Source organism: Hemitrygon akajei, chromosome 27, assembly GCF_048418815.1.
Source record: "Hemitrygon akajei chromosome 27, sHemAka1.3, whole genome shotgun sequence".
Classification (NCBI taxonomy): domain Eukaryota; kingdom Metazoa; phylum Chordata; class Chondrichthyes; order Myliobatiformes; family Dasyatidae; genus Hemitrygon; species Hemitrygon akajei.
In genome coordinates, this window is record NC_133150.1 from 41,327,682 (window position 1) to 41,345,288 (window position 17,607).

At 44.2% G+C, this 17,607-nt stretch overlaps 1 pseudogene; it reads right to left on the reverse strand.

Annotated features, from left to right (window-relative positions):
* Positions 1-89: 89 nt before the first annotated feature.
* On the reverse strand, positions 90-17,149 carry LOC140717062 (uncharacterized; annotated as a pseudogene).
* Between the last annotated feature and the right edge of the window lie 458 nt (positions 17,150-17,607).

Here is a 17,607-nt window from a genome sequence, read left to right on the forward strand (position 1 = left end):
ACTCCGCATGCGGCAGAAATACTTTGTGTGTGAACGGTACACTGGTGCATAGTGACAATCGATTGTGACCACTCTTCCCACAACTCCTCTTACTTTATCTTCTGCCCATAAAGCACCTGAAACTGAGAGAGAAATTCTTCAGAAAATGGACAGATAAAATCAAATTTACACAAGCAGATTCAAGATTCAAGATTGTTTAATCTTATTTCCTGTACCCAAGTGTAAAGGACATTATTACTCTGGATCTGATGGAGAACAATAAAAACACAATATAAAGAATAGTCTAAAATTAAAGATGTTTTATTTAAAGCTGTCAGAAAGATTAATTGGTCTTTGTTGATTGTGCTGTGATTAGGATATCGTTAATCAGGTTTGCCAAGGGTTGCTGGGCCTGTGTGGCTTGAATGGTCAGAAGGACCTGCTCTGCACTGTATCGGTAAATAAATAAAGGGACGTCCTTGCTTTCTGAGGATGATTTCTCAGACAAGATTCCACCATAATGGAAACCATGTTTTATCAAGTACCTCCAAGTAATTCAAACCCTTGTTCTTAACAATGGACTCGGAGGATGGAACAAAGTCAAGATGGTGCAAAACGGCAACTGCTTTGAAACATGGAAACATAGAAAACCTACAGCACAGTACAGGCCCTTCGGCCCACAATGCTATGCTGAACACGTACATACTTTAGAAATTACCTCGGGTTACATGTACCTGTCCAGGAGTCTCTTAAAAGACCCTATGCACCACTGTCACCAGCAGCCCATTTCACTCACTCACTACTCTCTGCCCTGATATCGCCTCTGTACCTGCTTCCAAGAAACTTAGAACTGTACCCTCTCATGGTAGCCATTTCAGACCTAGGAAAAAGCCTCCGACTATCCACACGATCAATGTCACTCATCATCTTATACAACTCTATCAGGTCACCTCTCATCCTCCGCCACTCCAAGGAGAATAGATCGAGTTCACTCAACCTATTCTCATAATGCATGCTCCCCAATCCAGGCAATATCCTTGTAAGTCTCCTCTGCACCCTTTCTATGGTGTCCACATCCTTCCTGTAGTGAGGTGACCAGAACTGAGCACAGTACTCCAAGTGGGGTCTGACCAGGGTCCTATATAGCTGTAACATTACCAGTTTGCTTGCACCCTCTGAAATGGCTCTATTTCTGTTTTTGATATATGTTTTTGTTTCCTTGTCAAGGTTCTTTGGAAGACTGACTCAGACTTCAGATATCTGTGGGAATGGGACCCTCTATCAGGGCCTCACGACCGGCCTTGATACCCCAAGGACGCGGCCTGGAGGACGAGTGTGCATTCAGGGTGCCAGATTTTCGTGGCTCTGGAGACAGGCTGATTCTAGGCCGGTGCCCCTGACTGAGGCGTCACTGGAGAACACGGAACATCGGGAGCAGCAGGTTAGCTGCTGGCTGTGTGTCCTGAGACCTGAGCCCTGGGGCCGACTCTCTGGGCGCAGAGCTCGGAACTAGTGACGCAACAGCCATTTAACATTGTAAATCAACGAGTTGTTTGTTGTGTGTCCCCTCTCACTGAGATACGGGGACACCTCTTTTTCCCTTATTAGGGAGAGAGAGACCCTGTAGTATATCAAATTCCTGGGTGAGTGAATAATCTTTGGGGTTCTGCAAGTCTGTGTCTTTATTGATACTTTGCTGCGTGCTTGAGTGCCCGGTGGAGGGTGCTGGTGCTTTTTTTGCTTGTGTGGGGGAGGGGATCATTGCCTTGCCACTGCTTGTGTATCGGAGTGGGGAGATGGGGGGGTGGGACTTTGGGGTTCTAATGTTTAATTATCATTCATTCTTTGGACCACCCCTCTGTTTTCATGGATGTTTGTGAAGAAAAAGCTTGTCCTTAATAATGGACTCCAACATCTTCCCAACCACTGATGTCATGCTAATTGGTCTATAATTTTGTTCTTTTTGCCTCCCTTCCTGCTTAAAGAGTGGAATGACACTTTCAAATTTGCAGTCCTCCGGAACATTCCAGAATCTAGTTCTTATTGAATGTTCACCACATCCCTCTACAAAGTCTTTCAGAACGGTGGGGTGCAGTCCATCTGGTCCTGGTGACTATCTACCTGCAGACCTGTCCTTGCTTTTGTTTTTATGGGTGTCACTGTCTCACAACTCAACACTGATTCTGGCCTTTTCAAAGCAGAAGCCAGAAGTATGAAGGGAATGCTCTCAATTTGTCTGAATGTGCAATTCCAACTTTGTTCGAGATGATCCATATCTTCATTGAGGAAGTGATGGACTTAACTGTTCACTACACTTTATTTCTACCCCATGGAGGCTGCAATGTGTAGCTTCTACAAATGTAAAGAAATTCCGTACCCTCACTAGAAGTATAAGGACAGCAGTAACAGAGTTACAAAAAGAAACATTTAAATGCATCCTCCCTTGAAAGGAGGACTTACTGGTGCCATTGATTTCTGTCACATAACTGCAGATTTCTCCGTTGTTGAAGACTGTCACTTTAACCATTGCACTGGATCTTGCTCCAAGCCGATTCGAGGCACTGCAGTAATATTGATGGTGCTGATGGTTGAAGGATTGATAATGCAGAGCCAGTTCATTGGTATCTGAGATCTTGTAATACCCAGATGAGGTCTGTTCATACCAACTGTACTGAATAGGAAGGGATCCCTGGAAGGACTCACAGGAAACTGACACTGAGCCCCCGAGACGCGAGACATTTGCTGGTGACAGATATCGAAGCACAGGAACAGACACGGGTTCTGCAGGAAACAATTAAACATTCAGACACTGAATGAACATCTGAAAATCAAACACTCTACTGCCACTTTATTAGATACCCCTGTTCACCTGCTCATTAATGCAAATATCTAATTAGTCAATCATGTGGCAGCAATACAGTCCATATAAGGATGCAGACATAGGCAAGAGGTTCTGTCTTTGTTTAGGCCAGACATGAGAATGAGGAAGGAAGGTGATCTAAGTGACTTTGACCATGAAATAATTGTTGGGGGCAGATGGTGTAGTTAGATAATCTCAGAAACTACTAATCTTCTGGGATTTTCACCCACAATGGTCTCTAGAGTTTACAGAGAATGGTGTGAACAACATAAAAAAAATCCAGTGAGCGGCAATTCTGTGAACAAAATACCTTGTTAATGAGATAGATCAGAGGAGAAAGGCCAGACTGGTTCAAACTGACAGAAAGTTGACAGGAATTCAAATAACCATGTGTTATGACAGTGGTATGTAGAAGAGCATCTGCAAATTCAACATATCGAACTTCCTCCTTCAAGAGGATGGGCTACAGAAGCAGAAGACCAGGAATATCCAATCATTGGCCACTTTATTACGTACAGGGGGTACCAAATAAAGTGGCCTCTGCTTGTTTAAAGACAGTAATGTGAGGTATCTGTCACGTGTTTGCTGCCTTTCAGGATAAAATGATATTGTGACTGGGTTTAGTGAGGGAAACATGTGGCATTGATGTTAATGCAGAGATAGTGAGGGATGGACAGGGTGGGGACCAAGATCATGAAATATTTACTTGGAGATGTAAATTAAATCTCCTAATGAAAACTGGTCTTATAATTCTACAGTAATGTGAGATATCTGTTTGGTGGCTTTCCGGAGATAATGAATTTGTGACTGGATTCAATGACCTACCATATCGAAGGGAGCATTTGGCACTGATATGAATGCAGAGATAGTGAGGGATGGACAGAGTCTGGACACTTACTTTATGGAAGGGACAAAGTCAATCACTGAGAAACCTACCATCAGATACTTGTAGATGTACATTAAACATCGGATCGGTCCCTTGTGTTGTAATTCCACAGCTGTACCATCCTGTATCTCCAGACTAAAGATCCTCCATAGTAACAGTAAATATTCCCCGTTCTGAGTTATCTGTAATTGACACTCGTCCACTCCATCCATGTTGCCAATTTGTTTTCACTAAAACTGAACATTGGACAGTCCTTCCATGGCACCAATACTTTGTGTGTGAGTGGTACTTTGGTTCATAGTAACAATCGATTGTGATCGCTCTTCCCACAACTCCTCTTACATACTGCTCTGCCCACAATGCACCTGAAACTGAGGGAGGCATTTTCAGATTTGAGATGAAAGGAACAACTCAATGCAAACAAATATTTTTGAACATAACGGTGAAAATAGAACCAGGTCACGTCCAGCATGTAAGTAGCCATTCGTGCCGCTGAGCCATCCAAGTCTCTGTAATGGCCACAACATCATAGCTCCAAGTACTGATCCACGCTCTGAGCTCACCTGCTTTGTTCATGATGTTTTTGGCATTAAAATAGTCACATCTCAAACCATCGGACTGAGCGCATCCCTTTTCTATCACCTGCTTATCCTCCCTCTCACACTGTCTACAAGCTTTCTCACCTTGTGAGCCAACTGTCCCTTCCTCCATCTCTTCAGTTTGGTTCCCGACTCCCACCAATTCTTGTTTAAACTCTCACCAATAGCCTTAGCAAACCTCCCTGCCAGGATATTGTTCCTCATTGGATTCAAGTGCACACATCCTTTTTGTATAGGTCACGCCTGACTCAAAAGAGGTCTCAATGATCCAGAAATCTGAATCCTTGCCCCCACTCCAATCCCTCGGCCACACATTTATCCTCCACCTCACTCTATTGCTATACTCACTGTCGTGTGGCACAGGCAGTAATCCCAAGATTACTACTTCTGAGGTCCTGCTTCTCAGCTTCTTTCCTAACGCACTGTGGTCTGTTACCTCCTCCCTTTTCCTACCTCTGTCGTTGGTACCAATGTGTACCATGACCTCTGGCTATTCGCCTTCCCACTTCAGGATATGGTGGACACGATCAGAAACATCTCAGACCCTGGCACCTGGGAGGCAAACTACCATCCGTGTTTCTTTCCTGCGTCCACAGAATCGCCTGTCTGACTCCCTAACTATAGAGTTCCATATCACTGCTGCCATCCACTTTCTTTCCCTTCCCTTCTGAGCCACAGGGCCAGACAATGTGTCAGAGGCATGGCCCCTGTTGCTTCCCGCAGTTAGGTCGTCCTCCCTGCCAACAGTACTCAAACAGGAGCACTTATTATTAAGAGTCACAGCCACTGGGGTACTCTCTAGTATCTGACTCTTGCCCTTTCCTCTCCTGACTGTTACCCACTTGTATGTCTGCCGAGGCCCCGGTGTGACTACTTGCCTACAGCTCCACGCTATCACCTCCTCACTTCCCCTGACCAGGCAAAGGTCATTGAGCTGCACCTCCAGTTCCCTAACCCACTCCCTAAGGAGCTGCAGCTCGACGCACGTGGTGCAGATGTGTCCGTCCAGGAGGCTGGGAGTCTCCTGGACAACACACTTCTGACACCCAGTTCAGAACACCAGCCTCACAGACATACTTCTTATTCCTCACAAGTAACTTACCTCGCTTCGACTCCTTATCGCCTAAGCCCATTGAGCCAAAGCCCTCCTACTCCGTCTCCCTCTATGCTGTGCCCGCTCTATAAAGCTGTCATCTAGAATATAAGCAGATGAACCTCTTCTTCAGCCCCTCTAAAGGCTCCACATACTTCCTGTTATGCAGCAACCAGAACTACCCACATCCTCCAAATGTGGATTAAGCAAAGTTTTATACAGCCACCACCTGCATTCCTGACATTTTTCAGTCTAAAGTCCACATTGAAGCCTGTTTTACCACTGATATTACATCTGTTGGTGTTGCTGCCTTCATGGAGCTATGGATTTGTTCTCCAGGATTTGTACATCCTTCTGGATCTGTCTTGGTGTTAATTCAGACAAATCTGATTTGGAGAACCCGCCATTGAGGAAATAACAAAGCAGGGAACAGATGTGATGTAAAAAGGGGACTCTCATGCAAACTCAGCATCCAAAACTCGGCTTCATTCCCTCTGAAGGCTGTGTCAGTTCCTTGAAGCAAAATTTAAAACTTACCTCCTCAGAAATACATTCCATTGGTCAGTGCAATTTCAAGAGCTATGATGGGATTTCACTTTACATCAGTTCAATATTAAAGGGGGGAACGACAGCTGGTTGGAATTACACATTCATGCACTGTGGGGATATGGAGTTTATCACAGTGATAAAATCCATGTCAGCTCTGTTCTTGACTCAAATCAAATCCATTTTGACAGGATATGGTCTGTGTGATTCGCTTAAGTATTCTTATAGAATTATATCGGACAAAATTTGAACAGGTCACATATACAGTATCTATCTCCCCCTATGGGCTCCCTTACCTCTAACCTGCATCCCTTCACTCACCTTCGCAGCTAATGGAAGTTACCACTTCCACAATACATGAACACAGGAAATTCTGCAGATACTGGAATTCCAAAGCAACATACACAAAACATTGGAGGAGCTCAACAGGTGAGAGAATCTATGGAAATGAATTAACAGTCAATGTTTTGAGCCAAGTCATTTCTTCAGGACTGGGCAGGAAGGAGGAAAGACACCAGAATAAAATGTGGGGTGGGGAGGGAAAGAAGGGAAAGGTGATAGGTGAAACCAGGTTGGTTGTAAAGACAGAGGACGGGAGAGGAAAGGATCTGATTGGAGAAGACAGTGGACCCATAGGAGGAAGGGGGTGGGAGAGAACCCAGGGGGAGGTGATAAGCAACTGAGAAGAAGTAAAAAGCCATATCACGGAAGAGAAGAAGTGGTGAGGTTGAGGAAGTTTTTCACAATATATCACAATATTTCATGATAATCCAGTTCTGTAAAAGTGTCTCTGCCTGAAACCTTAACTGCTATTTCATTTCCATAAATACTGCGTGACTGGCCGAATTCCTTCAGCATTTTTGTGTGTTGTTCTGAATTTCCAGCATCTGTAGATTCCCTGGGGTTTATAAATCCACATTATCATTGTTTACCTTGTTAGAACTTTAGATGTTATTTGAAGTGGGATCTATCCAGTTTGTGCTGTGTGATTCTCTACAGCAGATAAAATCTCAGTACAAGGGATAACAGTTTCCTTAAATTTACTCATATTGGAGAAGTAATGCATTCTGTCCAACTGTTTCATGATGATTTCATTGTAGTGTGAAAGTTGATGTGATCTGAAAAATAGTTTATTTATATTCACTCGAAATTTGAGGGCAATGTGAAAGTACTATATATGCAGAAAACATTAAACCCCAAAATAATCCTCACGCATTCTTGTTTCGTAACTTAGCAAAAAAGGAATCTGACATATGTCACCAGAATTTCCTGTCAATAAAAATAAAATATCCAGTTCCACTTCTGTTTTCCATGTCAGGATCATAGAATTTACAACATAGGAAGCTGTTCAGCCCTTCATTTGGTACTGGTCAAAAAAGCTCTAACTGTTCTGGTCTTCCTTGGGTCCTCTGCCTGGCAGGTGACGCCTCTTCAAATACACCTTCCAGGCTCTGTTGTTGTGCTGAGGGTTCCTGCTTCTACAAACCCTTCAGGAAGTGAGATCCAGAACTGCACCACTTCCTCACTTCTCTGTGGATTGTGACCTTGTCATGGTGGAGAGACTTGTGGGTGATGTTGTCCAGAGTGTAGCTCCTGGTCAGGTCTCCATTGGTGGAAAGATCAATGGGGGGCTCCAGACAACAAGTGATCCAAGTAAGACCTCAAAGGTTTAACTAATGGAAGACGATGACATCACAATTTTCAGAGAAGGCAGAGGAAGACTGAAGCAGTGAAGGGTCCCCAGTCATCTTGCATTCCATGCTATTAGACCCAAACCCAAATCTGTCAAGGACCAAGTTGTGGCTGCCCATTCATCAACCTCCCTACATTAAACAAGATCCTGCACAGATGTCCTCCATTAAGGAAATCCACCACAACGTGCCAGATTGACACAGCAAGTGGTGTAGGGGTCAGAATTGTGATGATGTGGATACTACAGCCACCTGAGGACCCACCAATAGACACACACGAGTCGAGTTACTACTCCTCCCTGGGAGAAAAGTGTTCTCCTCATTCCCCCTCTAATCCTAACAACAGTTAACTTTTAACCCAAGACCCCTATTTTTAACACCTCATCTAAGTGATCAAAATGATTCCTGTTCATACTTTTGATGCCCTTTATAATTTTTCACAACTCAATTAAGTCTCCTCTTTGCCTCTTTAGTTTCAGACAAATTAACCCCAGACCATCCAGTCAATCCAACGAGTGAATCACTCAGTTCCAGGCAGCAGTCTCCCCAGTACTTTCTTGTCTCTCTGGTAATGTGGTGACCACAAATGACCACAGTGTTCAAGCCATGGGCAGAACCACACTGTCTCTATATCCTTGGAATCTGCAAATAAAGGAAACTGTTTTGTCTGCCTTTCTAATAACCTTATCTACATCTTCAGTCACACTCAATGATCAGTGATCATACTCAACAAGGTCCCCATGATCCTCACATTCCTCAATATCCTTGTGTTTGCTTATCCATTAATACACTGGTAGTGGGGTGGAGATTCCTCTCCACTAAAGGAAGTGTAAGATGCCCCTTACCTCTGGTACCCTGTGAAGGTCACCCTTGGGCAAGGTGTAACACCTGCTTAGCAACCCTCAGTCAGAGTCACGTGAAGCCATGGGAGCAGGTGGTAGATGGTCATATCAGCAGCTGGAGCATATCATAAATCCTGATTATGCAACCACTGACACCAGTCAGACAAACTCTGTCTGGGGTGTGTCTGCATTCGGATATCACACAAGTGTGGAGAGAGAGGGAGAGAGAGTGAGAGAGAGAGAGAGAGACACTGAAGTGTGTCGAGAGATTATCTGCTTCATTGCTTCAGTAGCTTCACACAGAACAGAGTCAATCGCCTGTAGCTTGTCCCCTTCCTGATCAATGAAGCTCAGGGCCAAGATGAGATGTTTTCACTCTCTGCTGGGTCCAGCTTTGGTGGTTCAAGACTTGCTTGTCATAAGGGGGGCATTGGGAGCAGACCCAAATCAAGACACAGACACTGGAAAACTAGGGAGAGGACTAGGTGTATTAAGGAAGCAAGGAAAATGGGGACGAGAGGATGCTGGACATGACACAGACCCTGGACGAGACAAAGATACTGGGTTTGGGCTAGGACTTGACTAGGATAGCAGAACCAGGATGTGGAACTGGGAACTAGGAGCCTTGGCTTGGACTCCAAGCCAGAGACTGGGCAATGACCCTGAACCTGGGTCTTGACTTGGGCTCGGACTCCAGAACTAGGCAAGGACAAGTCGTGGCTGCAGGACAAGGAGATGCAACAGGACTGGATGTGAGACTCCTGGACAAGACAAGGGAACCCCAGCACCAGGCTGGGCAAGGTACTCCTGGGTTAGGCAAGGCACATGCACAAGACAAGAACACAAATCCGTGGCTTGGACAGGACAAGGTTCTTGTACATGGCTAGGTCTGGATGAGACCCCGAAGCCTTGGCTTGGTCGAGGAAGAGACAGAAACACAGAGCCTTGGTCGATGGAGAGACAGGAACATGGAACACAGAGCCGTGACCCCTCCTTGGAAACAGGACGTAGGGCCGGGACTCATTACACAGAACACAGAGATAGGACCCCTCCTTGGGTACAGGACATCGGGCCAGGTCTCATTACACAGAATGTAGACTAGGACAAGAATGTTCCCAAAACCTCATAGTGGCAGACAGCCAGACCTACCTAGGGAGGGCAAGTACACAAAGCCATTTCCTTGTCTTGCTCCAGTGGTTTAACTTGACAGCGGTGAAGGCAAGGCTTCAGGCGAGGTGAGGCAAGGCTCAAGGATAAGTTGAAGGGAAAGGATACAGACCAGAGGTTTGGACAGGAACAATCCAGCCGCCAGATGCTGAATCCTGAAGCTATTTATGAAGCCAGCCCATACGAGATTCAGCTGCCTCATCAGAAACTGGGGAAACCCAGAAAACCTGGAATAAGGAGGCTGGACCGGACTGTGAACCGGAATGCGGATTTCACGGATCAGACCATGACATTGCTGTCATGATGTTTGGATATGGCCAAAGTGCAGAGGGAGAGAGAGACAATGAAGCAGGTCAGTAGTTCACAGACTTTAATGCAAACAGGATTTTAAGGGAAAATAAAACAACAAACACGAGGCCAAACAGTGCCATTTACTAAAACTGTCAAGTGGAAAACTAGATGCCAACACCACAGCTGAAAGGAATATCTAAATATACAATGAATATTGCTCGTCTCCAGCATCTGAATACTCCACTTTCTCAAGCAAGACCCACCAAACCCTGGACATGTTCAAACGTAGACTGCGCAGGTCCATTGGACAGTCAGATGCCATTGGTAGTCTTCGATGCGCATTCTAAATGGAATGATGTCAAAGTGGCGATGACTTCGATCAGGCACGATGATAAATATTTTATGCTACTATTAGGTACACATATAATCCTTGATACTGTGGTCTATGATAATGGTCCCATGTTCACAAGTGAGGAATTCAAACTATTTTTTACAGGACAATGGAATTTGATTGCAACATTAGCCCCCCTGTCACCCATCATCAAACGGTATGGCTGAGAGAGCTGTTCAGACTGTCAAGCAGGGGTTACAAAAGTTGAATAGGGACATACACACCAGCATCAACAGTTTTTTTCAGGTACCCAATAACTCCACAAACCACCAGTCGTTTCATCTGAGCTGTTGTTGGGCCGCTGGTTGCATTCCCAATTGGATTTATTGTGCCTTGATCTGGAAAACTGAGTAAGACACAGACAACAGAACAAAAGTGCGATATGATTCAAATACAGAACATCGAAACTTTGAGGCAGGAGAGCCAGTTTATGTTCACCCAAATCCTGAGAGCTGAACGTGGATGAAAGGAGAAGTTGTGGTGAAAGAGGGCCAATAGGTTACTTCAGCGCATCAGGAAGCAGCAAGAATATCCCTTGTTGCCGAACAAGCTGGTGAACAAGATGAGTTAGCCCCAACAGGTTAACCCCACAACATCTCACAGTGGAATCCCCATTTGTAAGCACCAAATCTGGACCAACACTCAATCTTGGAGTTTCTGGATTGCGTTGATCAGAACGGAACAGAAAACCAGTGAAATATTATCAAGCTGGTTTCCTCTAAAAGCTTACAGGTGGGGAGGTGTCCTTTCCACTGAGTTACTGTTTATTGGTCTGTCATGAGGCATCACAGGATTGGTCAATTTCATCAGCTTGTCCATCTATCAATTAAAGTCTGATCTACCGATTCTGTGCTTGTGAACGTGTTCATTGTTTCTGGGTTTCTATGAATCAAGCAGACTTATTCTGCGACACTTTATGTGATAAATGTTCTTTCATTGTAAGAGACTGTGGATGATGAGGGAGAGGGTGAGGAAAGAGAGTGATCAGACCGTAAGAAACTTGAGACTTTTTTTCTCTGCGCCACTCGGTTACCGGGTCGTCAACTCAAATAACCAAATTAATCAGGTCATCCAGACTATCCTGCTTGTCACGATGTTCTGCTGGACCCCTGTGTTCAGTCCACATTGGAAGGCTGTGATGACAGATCTCTTATTCCATCTTGTCTCTTCTGCAAGTGTGTTAAATGTTTTCCAAATTATTTCCAATATTACTGGATGCTGATGAGTAAAACAAATGTTCACAGTTCGAGGAAGAGACTGAGAAGGAAATGGATTCTGAGTGCAAGATTAGCCCTCAACCCACACAGAACTGAAGAGCAAGACATTTCAATAACAGGAACAGCTGTCTATCAGAGACATCTTACTTTTCACGTATAATTCCTATGCTGATTTTAGTGAGTACAAGACAGCATGAAAATGATGTTTCATGGATGGAAAGGGAGCCTTTGCACTTACATCTACAAACCTTTACAAATTAATGTTCCCTGGGCAGGAACACTCTCTGCCAAGATTATTTGAAACACTGGTGCCAGAGACCAAGATGTATCCTCAGCTCCCTTCTCTCCTCTGTGCACACTCACAACTGCAGGCTGGGTTTTGTTTTTTTCTTCCCCCACCCACCCACACCCCCGCCCCCAGCCCCAATACAGGGTCTCCAACTGGAACACCTTTTGCCTCTATAGATGCTGCTGGGCCCATACAATTCTTCCAGCATTGCCTGTGGTTCCACACCCCAACATAATTGAAACTATTCATGGAGTACTGGGCCCATACCAGTATGTGTAGTATGTGTACATATCTACACATACTTTACCATCTCGGCTACTGAAATGGTGCACTGGACCCGAATTAACACAGATCATTCGAATGAACAAGTAAACGGCAGATGTTGGAAATCTGAGACAGAAACAGAACATGCTGGGTATACTGCATACGCCAGGCTGAATCTCTGAGAAGTGAAACAGGGTCTAAAAGTCTTGGGTCTGAAACTTTCACTGTTTCATTTCCACGGGTACAGCCTGACCTGCTGAGTATTTCCTGCATTTACCGGTCTCTGTAACGTCCCGCACTGGTGGTCACTCACCGGGCAGGGAACAGATGAGAAGAATCGGAATCCACATTGTTCTGTTGACAGTGACCGACCGGGCAGCACTTGTCTGTCGCTCAGCTCTTTGCTCTAAGAACTAAATGAATGACTAAGACAAATAGGATGTGGAAGTTGAATGAGGAAGAAGGAGGCAGCAGGAAGTTCAGTTGTGAAACCACAGTGAGCCAGAGACTGAAATCGGAAGCCTTAGAATCTGAGGCCCCCTCGGTTGGACTAAACAGAAGAGTCGAATTGAATTTTCATTATATCATCGAAAAGTGAGGGATTGTTACTGTCAGCAAAACTATTAATAACAGCCTGACTGGGGAGTTAATGGTGACTGTGACAAAGATACTGCTATCACTCCAGTTGATTATGATGCTCTCCTCACTCCCTTTATGGAGAAATGCCTGTGCGTAACTTTGTTTAACGTGCGGAGGCTGACAAACAGGCAGCACCACAAGGTCCTTGACAGATCACGGTCAGGGTCCAGTGGCATGGAGTGCAGGACAACTCTGGAACTTCTCTGCTGTAGCCTTCCTCCACCTTCAGTACCGTTGTGATGCATCATGTCTTGCCCATACTGCACCAACCGCCGCCACTGGGCTGTAAACGTGCAGGAGCAGAGTGTGGTTAAGTGCCTTGCTCAAGGACACACACAGCTGCCTTGGCTGAGGTTTGAACTAATGGCCTTCAGATCGCTAACCCAAAGCCTTAACCACTTGGCCATGCGCCAATCTTCCGCCAGTTCCACCGTTGAGGACTTTTTTGGATCGCTCTTTGTCTGGAAATTCCTGTGGTGATATCATGTGTCACATGATAGAGTTCAAAGTGTGCGCAGAACTGACAGAATTTTCGAGGAGCTTGTAGGTTAAGACATGGTTGCTGTTTGCTGTTAAATAAAATTTTTATTTATGTTCTTCCAGAATATGGTTTGTTCTTCGTAACCCACGGTATGTATCAGGAACACAACATGGTGTCAGAAATAGATCTGGAAGAATAAATCGTTTTGCCAGCACGGGAGAAGTGAAGATAGTCAAAAAAAAAAGTGCGAACCTTTTCGTTGTTTGCTAACAGCTTAAAGAATGGAAGTTTTGCAACTCCCATCGACACTTCAGCTGACTGGAAATGTGGCTGAAAACTGGAAAAAATTTAAACAGAGTTTTGATATTTATTTATCGACGATCAGAGCAGATAATAAAACAGAGAAAACAAAAGCTGCATTTCTACTCCATGTGATTGAGGATGACATGATTGAGGTATATAACCATTTTACTTTTAAGAATGGATATAATTTGAATCTAAAAGCGATATTCAACAAGTTTATTTTGTATACTGAAGCGCAATGTGATGTTTGAACGGTACAAATTCTTCACATGCAAGCAGAAAGCTGGTCAAACGATTGATCAATTTGTTACAGAATTGAGAAACCACAATAAAACATGCGAGTTTGCAGAGCTGACGCACTCTCTCATTAAAGACAGAATTGTTTGCGGCATTCTTGGATAATGCTCTGAGAGAAAGACTCCGGAGAGAACCAGACGTTGGAAGAAGCTTTGATTCTTTGCAAAGCTTCTGAAACCATAAAGTCGCAGGCTAAAGAGCTTTTATTGAGAGCAGCATAGATGCTGGAAACCATGAACATATTAGAAAAAGCAATAAAACAGCAATGAAACCGACCAAGAACAAGACGTCGTTTGAAAGAAAAAAAACTTTGTGATCGCTGTGGGTGGGAGCACCAACCTCAGCAGTGTCCAGCGTATCGGAAAATGTACTACAACTGTGGTAGGAGTAATGATTTTTCATGCTTTTGCTGAAGTAGAAAGAAAATAAAACAAGTGAAAAAGCAATGGCAGGAGAAGGTTGCCTCAATGCAAGCGATAATGAAAGAGACACTGAGAGAATATGAGATTCAGTTTCATCACCGTCTAGAACAAGAACGCACACAGTGGGCACAGTATAAGGAAGCAGTGGAAAGTGAATTGACTGATCTAAGGAGACGTTTGTCTGAAGGACAAGGGAATGAAATGAGGATACAAGACAAAATGAACACATGGACACAGAAAGCTACAGTACTTGAAGAAGTACAACCCAGATCATACATGGTCCAAACAGAGAAAGGAGCAGTGTTGAGAAGAAATCGCAAAGACCTCAAGAAAGAGCCAACTTGTGAGTTTCAGTTAACTGATGCAGACCAGACAAAACATGAAAATAACAACGAAACACAAGAACTGTATGAATCACATAGAAGGTCTACTTGTGTTCGTAAATCCCCAGAGAGACTGATAGAGATAAGTTAAATTATGCATTTGTTTTGATTAATATTGCTAATTGTTCTTTTTAAGGATTGGAAGATGTGGCGATATCACGTGTCACATGATAGAGTTCGGAGCGTGCGCAGAACTGACAGAATGTTCGAGGAGCTTGTAGGTTAAGATGTGGTTGCTGTTTGCTGTTAAGTAAAAGTTCTAGTTATGTTCTTCCAGAATATGGTTTGTTCTTAGTAACCCACAGTACGTATCAAGAACACAACAACTCTCATTGACCATACCGCAATGGGAATCCTACCAGGAGCTAAGCTCAAGATGTCATTGCTGTCGGGATGTCAAGTCACTCCATTGCGATGAGGAAGGGTACCGTGTATATTGGGCGGGGCTTGCTTCAGTCAGTGATACTCCAGAGATTTTACCTGCCGCTTGCACTAAGTTCAGCTCATGTTCTGTCTCACAAGGCTTTCTGGGTCTCCCCTCTGGGGAAATAACGGGCAGTTGTGCTTGAGTGTTTCCAAGTTCACAAACGGGCCAGGGCTCTGAGTGGAGATGAAGTAGAGTCCGGAACTTAACTGGGAACCTGTTCAGCTACAGACTGAGCGAGTAAAATTGAGTGGGGGAATTTCCTTTTTATATTTGTAACTTTTGGTTTTCATTGAATCTTTGGTGCTTATTTGTATTTACTGTGAATCCGTCACTGAAAATTTCTTTAAAAAAGTGATTTTTTCAGTTAGTATGTGGGTTATTCAATTTGGGATAATTTAATTAGCACAGAATTTTCAATGTCTTGCTTTGTAGTTGTTGTCGTTGGGGATTATTGCTTCGTCTGGACACCGGGACATACTCCAGGGTGTATTTTTGAAGTGTATGCCGACCCATCTTTGCCCTGTCATTGTGGCTGCTTGTCTGATGAAATTCAAACTGAGTTCTTCTGTGTGTTGTGAGTGATTTCAGTTCTTTAACATTTTGTAGAGCTTTCCTGAGTTCTTGTTAGTTTTGCTGGTTAATTTCTGTAATAAATCTTTTGTTTTGTTTGAGTTGCCGAGGAGTCTGTGATTCCTGCACTTGAGTTTTCTATTGACTCTCCCAGAATTCCTGCAAGAAAATCAATCCTTGGACTGCACAATATATGGTGACATACAGTATATGTACTTTCTGATTGGTTAGTCCTCATCCAATCAGGTTTACGCTCTCCCACTTTGCTTAAAATCAAATACAAATGTAAGCAAGTTGGAGAATGGAAATCTGATTGGATGAGGATTAACCAATCAGGATGGATGGAATACGACTAAATACCACCAGACTAGACATGCCCCGGCATCATCCCTGATGAAGATGGAAGTTTATCGTCAAAATGTCCATTATAAATGATTCCTGTACCTGGCTGGAAGCCCAAGAAGAGTTTATTCATCATATATGCTGGGAAAACACGACATCATTTTTCATATATGTACTTTGATTCTGAATTTATTTTAAACTTTGAAATCCTTCCCATTTGGACAAGAACCATCTATGGGAATGTTCCATCTGAAATCCAAGGCTCAGAAACCCCACCCATGAGGACAAAGCTGGACAATAAGAGCAAGCTCCAATCAGAAGGAGTAGCCCCAGACATGACCCGGGTCCCACTCCCACCTACGTTTTTCATCCATCACAGCCCCACTTATGATCTGTCCCCTGTCCAGGAGCCATCAGAGAGGCGGGTGTGTGTCAGTGCAGTCTGCCACGGGGATTTCTGCACCCAACATGCAGCATACAAATGGCAGAGCCAGCGTCAGGATCAGTCATCATGGGGAAGCACCTGATGGGTTCGAACAGTCTGTGCCCTGTCATCCCGACTGATGGTACTTTTCACATGTAGCAATTAGCGTAACACTATTACAGTGCCAGTGACCTGGGTTCAGTTCCCACTGCCGTCTGTAAGGTGATTCTATCTTCTCTCTGTGGCCATGTGGGTCTCCTCTGGGTGCTCCAGTTTCCTCCACATTCCAAAGACACGCAGGTTAGCAGGTTAATTAGGTAGTTGTTCTTGATGGGCCTGTTATTGTGCTATATCTCTAAATAACATAAAATTAAACATAAAAATTATACAGCTGTCAGTGGACAATGTCCCTTGACACACTAGAAGTCCTGCTGGTGGCTTTGAACACTTCTCATTGAAGGGTCGCATCCAAAACGTCAACTTACCATTTCTCCCTGTGGGCCCTGTTTGGTCTGCTGAGTTCCTGCAGCAGCTTGTGTGGTTCTGGCTGTGGGCAGGGTCCGGGAAAGGCGAAATTCCCAGAGTGGGCAGGTACCTGCAGCAACTGGGATGTCCCATTGGGTGAGCAGAGTGAGAATGAACTTGAAGTAAACTGCTGAATGCCTTTCTACAGGAACCAGCTCTGACACCAACTGTGAGTTCAGGTGTTCCCCCACAGTCAACAAGCTCTGTTCCAGCTGCTTCATCTGTGGCTCTCATTGACGTCTCCTGTGTTTCTGGAAGTAATTTCATCTGATTCTCAACATGTCATCTTTTCTGACTCAGCCCACAAATCACCTCACTTGAGTATTATCCCTCAGCCCTGCTAACATTTTAACACTCTCCACAAATTTCTATCATTTGTTGAAAATTAGATAGCTAGATACTTTATTGATTCCAAAGGATTCAATCCCAGTGTCACAGTAGCATTACAGGTGCACCAATATAAATATTAGAGAAGTAGAAAGAATAAAAAATAAGATAGCACATACAGTCTAACAGAAGGGGGCATTTCAACCCCAGGTATAGGGTGACTCATTATAGAACCTCATGGCCGAGGGTAAGAACGACCTCCTATAGCGCTCTTTGGAGTAGCGCAGTTGTCTTGGTCTGTTTGCTCCTCTGTTCAGCCAAGGTGACATGGAGAGGGTACTGGTTTTGTGAT